This window comes from Sminthopsis crassicaudata, chromosome 6, assembly GCF_048593235.1.
Source record: "Sminthopsis crassicaudata isolate SCR6 chromosome 6, ASM4859323v1, whole genome shotgun sequence".
Lineage (NCBI taxonomy): Eukaryota > Metazoa > Chordata > Mammalia > Dasyuromorphia > Dasyuridae > Sminthopsis > Sminthopsis crassicaudata.
This window is the reverse complement of record NC_133622.1, coordinates 221315341-221326242: the sequence shown is the minus strand read 5'-3', so window position 1 is coordinate 221326242 and position 10902 is coordinate 221315341. Positions and strand designations below refer to the sequence as shown.

Below are 10902 nucleotides of genomic sequence, written 5' to 3'. Positions count from 1 at the left end.
AAAATTCACTATCGAGAATAAGGAGGCAGGTAGCACACTTCATTACAACCCTGTACTTAGGGTTGGTCATTGTCTTGATGAGAGTTCTTAAATATTTCCAAGTCATTTTCTTTACAGCAATATTATTGTTTTGTTTTGCTTTTTTTTACATTGTTCTCCTAGCTCTGGCACTTCACTCTACATCATTTCTTCTCAGGTTTCTTTGAAATGAGCTGCACCAATGAGATCATAGATCAATAAAAAGGAGGATCAGTAGTCATTTATTGCAACTTTCTCATTTTACAAATGAAGTATCAGAGACTTACAGGGATTGAGTGACTCACCTAAGATCACACAGGTGGAAACAGCCAACAAAGAACTTCTGATACTTCCCAAGTCAAATAATGAAGCTGAAGCTTAAATACTTTGGCCACATAATGAGATGGGAATCACTGAAAAAGATCTTGATGCTGGAGAAAACTGAAGGCCAAAGGAAAGGAGATGACAGAGGATGAGTTAGACAGTATCATGGAAACAACGAATATGAGCTTGGAAAAACTTCAGGAGATAGTGGAGGATAGAAGGCTTTCATTCGCTATGGTGTCTATGGTGTCATGAAGAATGTGATTAAACAACTAACAAAACCAACAACAAGGATCAAATGAGATAATTATAATTGTAAAATGGGCACATAGCACCTTATAAATGTTAGTTGCTATTATTATTATTGTTCCAGAATCATTGCTTTTTCCATTGTACCAGACTGTCCCCTCAATTTACACCCCTCCCTTTTTTTAGATTATTTAGAAAGAGGTGAGACCGTTTACTTTGGGCCAGAGGTGTGGGGCCAGGGTGCTATTAATGTATTTTCTTTATATTATAAGGCCTTCTATTGTGTGAGTGTGTGTATGTACACACACACACACACACACACACATATATATATGTATATATGTATATATTCTTACATATAAAGGCCATTTGATAAGATTTTGCTGATCTAAAAAGGGGAGAACCATAAGGCTGAGACCAAAGAGTAACTTTGAGCCCAAAAGCTGTCCAAGGTACCAGGGCAGGTTTCTGTTATATAACAACTCTGTGAGGTAAATTTTTGTAGATGAAAAAGCTAAAGCTCATTGGAGTGAAATAATTAACCCCAGATCACCCACTTAATAAGTGATGGACGTGGGATTCAACCCTAGGTTTTCTGATTCCAAGGACAGTGCTCTTTCCTTCAGGTCTCCTGAAGAAAACGTGAGGATTCCCATTGATTCCCATTCTGTCCCATGCTAGGCACATATGTGTGTACTTATGGGATTGAATTCTGATGAGATCTTCCTGCCTCAGCTGGATTCATCCTTGGATTCTCAGCTGTGTTGGAAAGCCCACTGCTTCGGCCATGGCTCTGAAAGCCCTCGCTACCCTGTGTTTCCAAGGACAAAGAAACCCCCGTAGCCAGCTGCCTCTCTCTCATCCCTAGCACTGCTGCATTTCTTTGGTGGCCAAACAAGCCTCTCTGAATATTTATTCTCTGGTCTTTTGTACCATAGGTTCTGCAATCATCAAGATTGGTTGGAATAGACAGTGCTATGGAAATGAGGGATATTATAACTATGATTGTTGCTATTGTCTAAAGCTTGGAATAGAACCAATTCTTGAGGTGCCCCTTTGTTATTTGTCACATTGTTCTGCCTCCAACTTTCTCGGATCTTTGCAGTATCTCACAAAGAAAAGAATGTGTTCAGTTAAAGCAGTGCAATATAGTTAGTCATCTAGGAACTGGTTCTATGTTTTGCTCAATCCTGCATGCCATAACCTGATGATGGAGAGATAGTTCAGAATAAGACACCGAAAGAGGCACAGACTCTCAGTGCTGGGAGGGACCCTTAGAGTCGTCCACAACTCCACAACCTGAAGCATGATTCCCTCCCACAACATCCAGGCTGCCCCAAATAAAATGATCTGTGGCTAAAGGTAGAGAGTTTCCAATCACTGGAGATCACTATAAGAAAGCCAGACATCCACTTGTCAAAAATGGTGTAGATGGGTAAATAGGGCCACAGTTTTAAAGTTGAAAGGGACCCTAGAGGTCTAACTTTATTTTAATCTTCTCATTTTACAGATAAAAAACCCAAAACACAGAAAGTTACTGATTCTTCTTCCAATAGAGGTAAGAATAAAAAACTTTTGAGATCCCTTAAAATTCTGAGATTTTGTGATTCTCTGATTCCCTGTCTCCAATGATAAAGAACTCACTACCTCCTGAAATAGCCCATTCCATCTTGGAAAATCCTAAATGTATCTCTCTTTCTCTCTCTCTCTCTCTCTCCCTCTCTCTCTCTCTCTCTCTCTCTCTCTCTCTCTCTCTCTCTCTCTCTCTCTCTCTCTGTCTCTCTCTCTCTCTTCTCTCTCTCTCTCTTCTCTCTCTCTCTCTCTCTCTCTCTCTCTCTTTCTCTCTCTCTCTCTCTCTCTCTCTCTCTCTCTCTTTCTCTCTCTCTCTCTCTCTCTCTCTTCTCTCTCTCTCTCTCTCTCTCTCTCTCTCTCTCTGTCTCTCTCTCTCTCTTTCTCTCTCTCTCTCTCTCTCTCTCTCTCTCTCTCTCTCTCTCTCTCTCTCTCTCTCTCTCTCTCTCTTTCTCTCTCTCTCTTTTTCTCTCAGTTCTATCTATGGGTCCAAATTGTGCTCTCCATTTTCAACTGAAATAGGTCAAATACTTCTTTCACTTAGCAGACTTTCAGATACTTAAATAGGTATCATATTTCCCACTATGTCTTTTCTTCTTCAGTTATGGTTCCTTCCACAAATCCTCCTGTGATATGGTTTCAGTTTCCTTTACTATCCTGACCAATCTTCTCTGGATATGCTTAATGTCCTTCAATGGAAAAAGGCTTGCTTAGGAGAAGGAAGGGGAAAAGCTTAGCAAAGACAAGAAGGCTAGGGCAGAAGGAAGAATGCATAAGAAAGAGAAATTAGCCAAGATGATGGATGGGAAGAAAGGTTAGCAGAGGGAAGAAAGACAAGTGGAAGTCTTTCAGGATAACTATATCAGACCTCAGGCTTTCTCTCTGGGGACAGTATGCTGATTGCATACTGGAGGGGATTTTTCTGTGAAGTACTGACCAACACACATGGTTTGAGAAGAGGAGAGACAAAAACCCAGGCATCTGAGCCCTGTGCTGCTGATGACATACCCGATATTGTACTTCCAAAAGCCATTCAATAGGAGGCTGACAATGCACCTGTTGTAAATGCCCTTTGGCAAGGGTAAGAGAGACAATGAATGGAAGAGAAGTCAGTACTCAGATTATCTCGAGTGGATAGCCAAGAAATGCACCAAAGTGTATTGGCAGTACATCCCAGGTTGCTTCTATATGTATGCTTGGATGACTTCTTAATTCCCCTTTTTAAACATCAATAATTTCTAGCAGGGTGCATAGAGTTCATGACACAAACACATCTGGATGGAGGTTGTTGATCTGAAATATTCACAGTCCAATATGGCAAAAGCAGATGTTGGATGGGCAATCAGAGTGTATTTGAATGATCACATCCGAAGTCCCATATGTAGCTTTGCTGAGAGCAACAAAGCATACCACGCCACGCCTGCTTCCACCGTGCCCCAGATACCCTGATGCTCCCTTACCCACCACAAGGTATTCCTCAGCTCACTAGGGTGAAGGCAGCGGAAGGACATCGCTGACCCCAACCCTGCTGGTACCGCCTCCGTCGGAAAGTCACCTTGACAGTTCTCAGAAACCACTGGAACCCATTTCTTAGGGAAGGTAGCAGTGGCTCCTCAAAATAATCAGACAAATAATTAGATAGTATTAATTGCTGATTTTTCTATATAGCTTAAAGTCTTGCAAAACACTTTCCTTGAGTTGATTCATTAAATCCATTTGATCCATTTGAATGAAAATTCCTTGAGAGCATTTTTGATCTTTCCCCTTTATATCTCTAGTGTTCACGCAATGCCTAACACATAGTGGATACTTAATTAATGCTTTGGGATTAACCAATTTTCTAACAACCTTCTGAAATAGGAAGGGCAGGTGTATATGCCTTCATTTTATTGATGGACAAACTGAGATCCAGAGAAATTGAGTAAATTGCTCAAGATCACTGGGTGAGTGTCAGAAGCAGTATTCAAACATGGGTGATTCTTCCCTGAGCTCACATGAACTGTTTAGGTAGGGGACAGCTGTAACCACATAAAGTCACCTGACAAAAATCAGATCATCTTTACCTTCCTCAAAACCTTGAATTTTAGCAATAATTATGCATGAGATCCTTAAAGGTGGGGCTTTTTTCCTTTCTGCTTCCAGTACCTGACACATAGTAGGTACTGAAAAAATGCTTGTTGATTGATTGACCTCTGAATCAAGTTTAATTACAAATGGAGTTGATATGTTATAATTATTATGCTTGTTTTATTTCCTTGCTTTATACCCATTTTATATCAGGTCAGGAAAGCATGTAGTCAAAGGAAGAGCCTTAAAGGTACTTGCCTGGTTGTTTCAGTCTGGTTTTACTCATGACTCTAACCACCTAGATAGGCAAGTGATGAAAAATATTAGTTAAGCCATTGTGCAAAGATCCCTGGGTTTTCTGCCCAAAGTATGAGGTTGAATGAATGTCAGGGAAGATCGACAAGATCCCTGAGAATCATATGGAAATAAAAATAATTTTAATAGCAATCCCAGTTCAGTAAGTAATTCCTTCTTTTCCCTATTTTCCCTCCTCACCCATTTCCTCCAAAGCTCACCTCAAGCTCCTCCTTCTACCTGAGACTTTTTTTTTTGAGTATTTCCCATTCCGAAGACCTTCCTCCCAATTATCTTTATTTATTTCCTTTGTAGATATCTATGAGTATGTTTTTCTAAGTGTCTGGCACGTAGTAGAAGCTTAATAAGTATTTAGCTGCTATTCTCCACCAACAACACCCACACTCCTTGATGGCAAAGATTAGCTGACATGTATTGTGTCCATTGCACATAACATAAGTGCCTGTTACACAGTAGGTGCTTAAGCAATGCTGACTGATCAAGTGCAATTTTTAGCAATTTGCTAATGGGTGTTTTAACAATCAGCTCTCTGAAAATACACAACACACTTTTAAGTTTATTCTGAATGATTAATATTGTATCCATCATATTCTTCAGGATAGAAAATCAGCAAAACCACAAATCAAGCCGTGATGTGTAGCATTGGCTGGTTTTGGAGTTGTAAATGGTCACACTGAAAATTTAACAATTGGCTTTCCCAAGCCAATCCAAGCTGATTACTACAAGTGCCTGATTCTAGCTGGCTTCCATTGATGTATATCCATTTTATTTCAGGTCAGGAAATATAGGAAAGCATCTAGTCAAAGAAAGAGCCTTAATGGTACCTTCCTGGTTGTTTCAGTGTGGTTTTACTTGTGATTCCAACCACCTCGATAGGCAAGTCATAAAAATCTTAATTAATTAACTAAATTGAGACCCATCCATGCCTGCTTTTTATTTCTTATATCTCAGTAATACCCAACTGTTTGGAAATCCATTGTTTTCTACACATCCCCTCCAACCTCTTCACGCCATCTTCCTGCCTTCTCACAACTCACAATCAATAATACTCAGGACAGGAAGGAATATTCAACTTGGGCAAATCCCAGGGAAGAGATTGTTGGGTGTTCTGCCCAAAACATAAGGATAAATGAATATCAGGGAAGGTTGATAAGATCCCTGAGAATCATTGTATCCATAAAAAAGGATATTAAAAACCCACTGGATCCACGCATTCCCTTCTCCACTCTCCTCATCCTGCCAGCCTTCCTAGGCTTAATTTCAGTACCTCTTCTCCTAGTCACTACCATACCCTTCCATGTGCAGGCTCAAAGAAATTATTTTCAATAAGAGGATAATTAATTAATAATCAGACTAGCTGACAGTCATTGTCAGCTTTAAGAGCTCATGAAGATCTTCCTGTATGTTGTCTCATGTTGTCTCATATGTACCTCACAGTAATCTGATGAGATAGAAGCTACAAATATTGCTGTCTCTATTTTTACAGATGAGGAAACTGAGGTCTGGTGAGGTTACAGATGTACCCAGAGCCACAGAAATGTAAGTGTCACAGTTGGGTTTTGAATTCGGATGTTCCTGACTCCAAATCTAAAGCTCAGTCTATTGCTTTTAAGGTTTTCAAAGTATTTTATATTCATTATCTCAGATGATTCCCACAACAACCCTGTGAGGCAGCTGATATTATTATTATTTTACGCATGGGAAAACTGAGGCTCAGAGAGAATAAATAAAAAAATTCACACAGTTAGTAAGCATCTCTGGGAATGGATCTCAAGCCCACCCAACCCTAAGTCAGATGCTCTTCCCAATTACCCCTCTCTTTGAATAGTCAAGGTAAGTAGCAGGGGCAGGTTAGAGAAGGTCAGATCCTCCTTCCTCAGCACCATCCCCTGCTTGGAAAGTCACCACACTGATCAAAGTTAATGAATTAACATTAATAAAGTTCAGGGATTATGAAAAAGGCTCCCAGTGCCAAGTAATTCCTGGCCAAATTTGCATCCACTGAAACCCTCGGAAAAACCTCCCAGGCATGCCAGCAGAATAAGATTCTGGCTCTGTCTTTCTATATTAACACTTGTTAATTAGGGTAATGGAATGAAGCAGTACACTGACCACAGGAATAAGGCATAAGGGGAGCTCAGACACATGTGCTGCAGAAAGGGTTTATGGGAAATTCATCCCAAGCAGAAGTTAATGACATTGGAGGGCCCAAGGGGAAGACTAATGCTATTGCTATGAAATCAAGGACCAAGCAAAATGCTTTTTTTTTTTTTTGAGGGACAAATATATAGAAAACAGCTTCATAAGGGCAAACCACATGTCCAAACGTGTGTGCGTGAAGGCTTTTTGTCCACACCTCACAAGTGAAAATTGGGCAGGACTTCCCCCACATTGAGTGTCCTGAGTGTTATTGATTGTGAGTTGTAAGAAGGCAGGAAGGCTAGTACAGGCGAGATGGTGTGGGGAGATTGGAGGGGATGTGCAGAACACAATGGCTTTGCAGACCGTTGGGTATTATTGAGATATAATAAAAAATCTCAATTTGCATTGTTGGAAGAAATATCCAGCTTGATCAGATTAAGGGAGACAGCAGGATGTATTGAAAGAGCATTGATTTTGGAGTATGAGCTCCCCACACTGAACGACAGACAGTTCTTGGGGTCTTAGGTTAAGTCACAGTGTGTCTGACTACGGCAGATGAGACCAATACAAGCTTGGGATGCTCTGCCTCAGGTCGGACACAGATCACCCTGTGAACATTTAAGTTCTTGAATTTTGTATATTTTGTGTTTCCTTTGGGCTAATTCAGTTCTGCTTTGCTCATAGAACACGGCACCTTCTCTGATGAGGGGACACCATAATGGGCGGTCCTGTGCCAGTGACTCTACGTCACAAACCAATTCTTAGGAGAGACCTTGAGCGTGTCCTTGTATCACTTTTTCTGATCACCTTGTGAGCATTTGCCATGTGTGAGTTTTCCATAAAATAATCATTTTTGGCAAGTGTACACTTGCCATTGGAACAATGTGGCCCCCAGCAGAGTTGCTCCCTGCAGTAGAGTTAGAAGGCTTGGCAGTTGATGGGCAGGATCATGAAGGATTTAGACAGACATGATTCTGAAGACATTCTAGGTGGTTCCATCATTTTTTTTCTGAGTCAATTGAGGTTAAGTGACTTCCCCAGGGTCACACAGATAGGAAGTGTTAAGTGTCTGAGTGCATATTTAAACTCCAATCCTCTTGACTTCAGGGCCAGTGCTCTATCCACTGGGCCATCTACCTGCCCCTAGGTGGTTCCATCTGTTTCCTAATCATTTTAAATGATAAAGCACTAGGCAGTTGGATCCTGGTTCCCTTGGAGATGGCATTGCTCCCCATATGGCATTGCAATGAGACGTTCCACCTAAGTTTTATACAAGTAGCTGGTTCCTTTCATGTCTTGAATGCTCCTTCCCCCTTAATTTCTGTGTGCAATGAATATAGATGAAAACAGATGCATTAATAAAAACAGTAACAAAAATCACATTTAAGTAACATGTTCAGGTTTATAGAGCACTTTCCTCATGATAACTCCATGAGATAGATCCAGTCAAGTACTATTCCCATTTTTCTCAGGAAAACTAAATGTTTTTTATTAAAGCTTTTTATTTACAAAACATATGCGTGGGTAATTTTTCAACCCTGACTCTTGTAAAATCTTTGGTTCCAACTTTTCCCCTCCTTCCCCCCACCCCCTCCCCCAGATAGCTGGTAGCCCCGTACATGTTAAATTTGTTAAAGTATATGTTAAACACAATATATGTCTACATATTTATAGTTATCTTGCTGGAAGAAAAATCTATTCCCTTTTTTTGATAAGAAAATTGAAGCTAAGAGAGGTTAGGCTGCTTCCCCAAGGTCACACAGCTATCAAATATATGGCGAAGCTAGAAGAATCTAAAGCTAGTTCTCCTTTGTTCATCATGCTGCCTTGATTTATTCAACATTCATCAGAGATCTACCATGAGCAGAGGGCAGCTAGGTGGTGCTATGGTTCATACAATTGGGGGTCAGGAAGACATCTTTCTGAATTCAACTCTGGCTCAGACACTTATTAGTCGTATGACCTTGGACAAGTCACTTAACCCTTTTGTCTCAGTTTCCTCATCTGTAAAATGAACTGGAGAAGGAAATGGAAAATCATTCCAGTATCTTTGTCAAGAGAATGCCCAATGGGGTCACAAAAAGTTGCACATGATTGAAAAATGACCCAACAGCAACAACAATAACAACAATGTGCAGAAGAAATATATTTTAAAATTCATGCTTTTAGCATTATTGGCTGCTTCCAGGGTGCACATACTGATGCAGGTTGTGACCTATCGATGACTGAGCAAATAAATTGAGGATTGAATTAATAATTTAAGGAACATTTATTAAGCAATTACTATGAGCAAAGAACTACACTAGGAACTGGGGGGCACAAAAGCAGAAATGAAGCAATCTTTTCCCTTAAAGAGCTTACATACAATCAGAGGGCACAATCTGCACATATGTGTATGTGTGTGTGTGTATATGTAATATTTGTGTATACATATGTACACATAAGGTATCTATCTACACACATGTGTGTACAGAGAGATCAAAGTGATGGGAAAGGCACTTGCAGATAGTGCAGTGGTTCAAGCACTAGACTTGCAGTGAAAAAGACCTGAGTTCAAATTCACCTTCATATCCTTCCTAGGAGATGTGACTCTGAGCAAGTGACTTAATCTAATCTCCCTCAGCCTCAGTTTATTCATCTGTACAATAAGGGATTTGGTTTAGGGAAAATTTCTAAAGACCTCTAATTCAAGGTACTGTGTGTGTGCTATCCTATAAAATACAAGGAATTCTAACAGGCAGAGGTCAAGGTGACTTGGCAAAGATCGTACGGCCAATAAGTACCAGAGGCTAGATTTGAGCCCAGATTTCCCTGTCCAGCCCACTGTTTTGTCCATACCAACATGCGGGTGCTATTTTACTTTTCTGGAGAAATAGAAGAAGAAAGAAGTCACCGTCATTGTCTTCAAGGAGCTTATTATTGGTTTCACACATTGTACTCACTGTCCTACATGTTCCATTACTGCAGCCCCATGATCCTCCCATGGGCCAAGCTCCTTGAGTCACTGTCAGGTTAACCCTCCAGTCCCTAATGGCTCCAGAGTAGATTGGATTATTCTCTCCAACATCTTTATTCCCACAGTCCGGTCCCAGCAGAGTACCCAGCCTGTGTTAAGTGTCCTCATTTGTTAAAGGTTCTTGCTACTGAGATGCAACCTAATTAGGGCTGAGCTCACAACCTATCCGTTTGGGGGCTTGGTTCGTGAAAGATTAATGTTCTTTTTCCTTGGGTTTTGTTTCCAACTTCAGCTGGAAAAAGTCCAGGGTGCATTTCTTCCAAGAGAAAGAGCACTTTGGTGGTTTGTTAAAACGCTTCTTCCACCCGATGATGAAGTCTTGGGCTTGTTCATTTCATACTCGATGACTCACGGAAGGAGAAGCATGGACCAGAAAAATGGAAGTTTGACTGGATCAGTCATTCAAAGCAGCAGATCTCTTTAAACATGACAACACGACCTAAAATAACGCAGCAAAAAGGCAGAGGGGAAGGCTTGGAATTATGCAACAAAAAAAAAGGCTTTGAAAAATTGCTTGTCTGAAAAATAAGCCAGCCCAGGAACACTTCAAACCACTTCAGAGGAATCTGTGGGCATGTATTTCCCACCATGCTTTACAGGCTCCTGAAGAAGGAATTCAATTCCACCCCAATAGTGATTGTATTAAGTATTTATTATACACAGATTATACATCTGATGGTTTCTGCCATGATGGAAAACTGTTTGGTTTTGATGTGCAAGGTGAGCTTCAAGACTCATGAGAAAAGAAAAAAAAGCATGTCACATGTCCATGGAATATGTATTTTGAAGGGAACAGAGGAATAGTATGGTCTGTATTCACTTTCTGTAACTAAAAATCATCTTCGATGCACTTAGAACATCATAGATGTGAATATTCCCTCCCACGGCATTTTTCCCCCTTGGGCTCCAAAGCAATATTCCAACCATGCAGATTTGACCAGGCCATCTCCCAGCTCTACAACACCCAGGGGCTCCCTAGTACTTCTAAGATCAAATTCAAATACCTTTTTTTGTCTTTTAACACCCCTCACAAGGGGCAGCTAAGTGGTGCAGTGGATAGAGAACCAGCCCTGAAGTCAGGAAGACTTGAGTTCAAATCTGATCTCAGACACTTAACATTCCCTAGCTGTGTGACCTGTGACCCTGGGCAAGTCACTTAATCCCAATCGACTCAACAACAACAACAACAGCAGACAACAACA

The 10902-nt window shown here is 40.6% G+C and overlaps 1 long non-coding RNA gene across 1 annotated transcript; it reads left to right on the top strand.

The window, feature by feature from the left end:
• The first annotated feature begins 2117 nt into the window (after positions 1-2117).
• LOC141546631 (uncharacterized) lies at positions 2118-10148 on the top strand. The gene is made up of 3 exons (XR_012483343.1): positions 2118-2149; positions 6029-6081; positions 9933-10148. It is a non-coding gene; the product is annotated as an uncharacterized LOC141546631 (long non-coding RNA).
• The last annotated feature ends 754 nt before the right edge of the window (positions 10149-10902 follow it).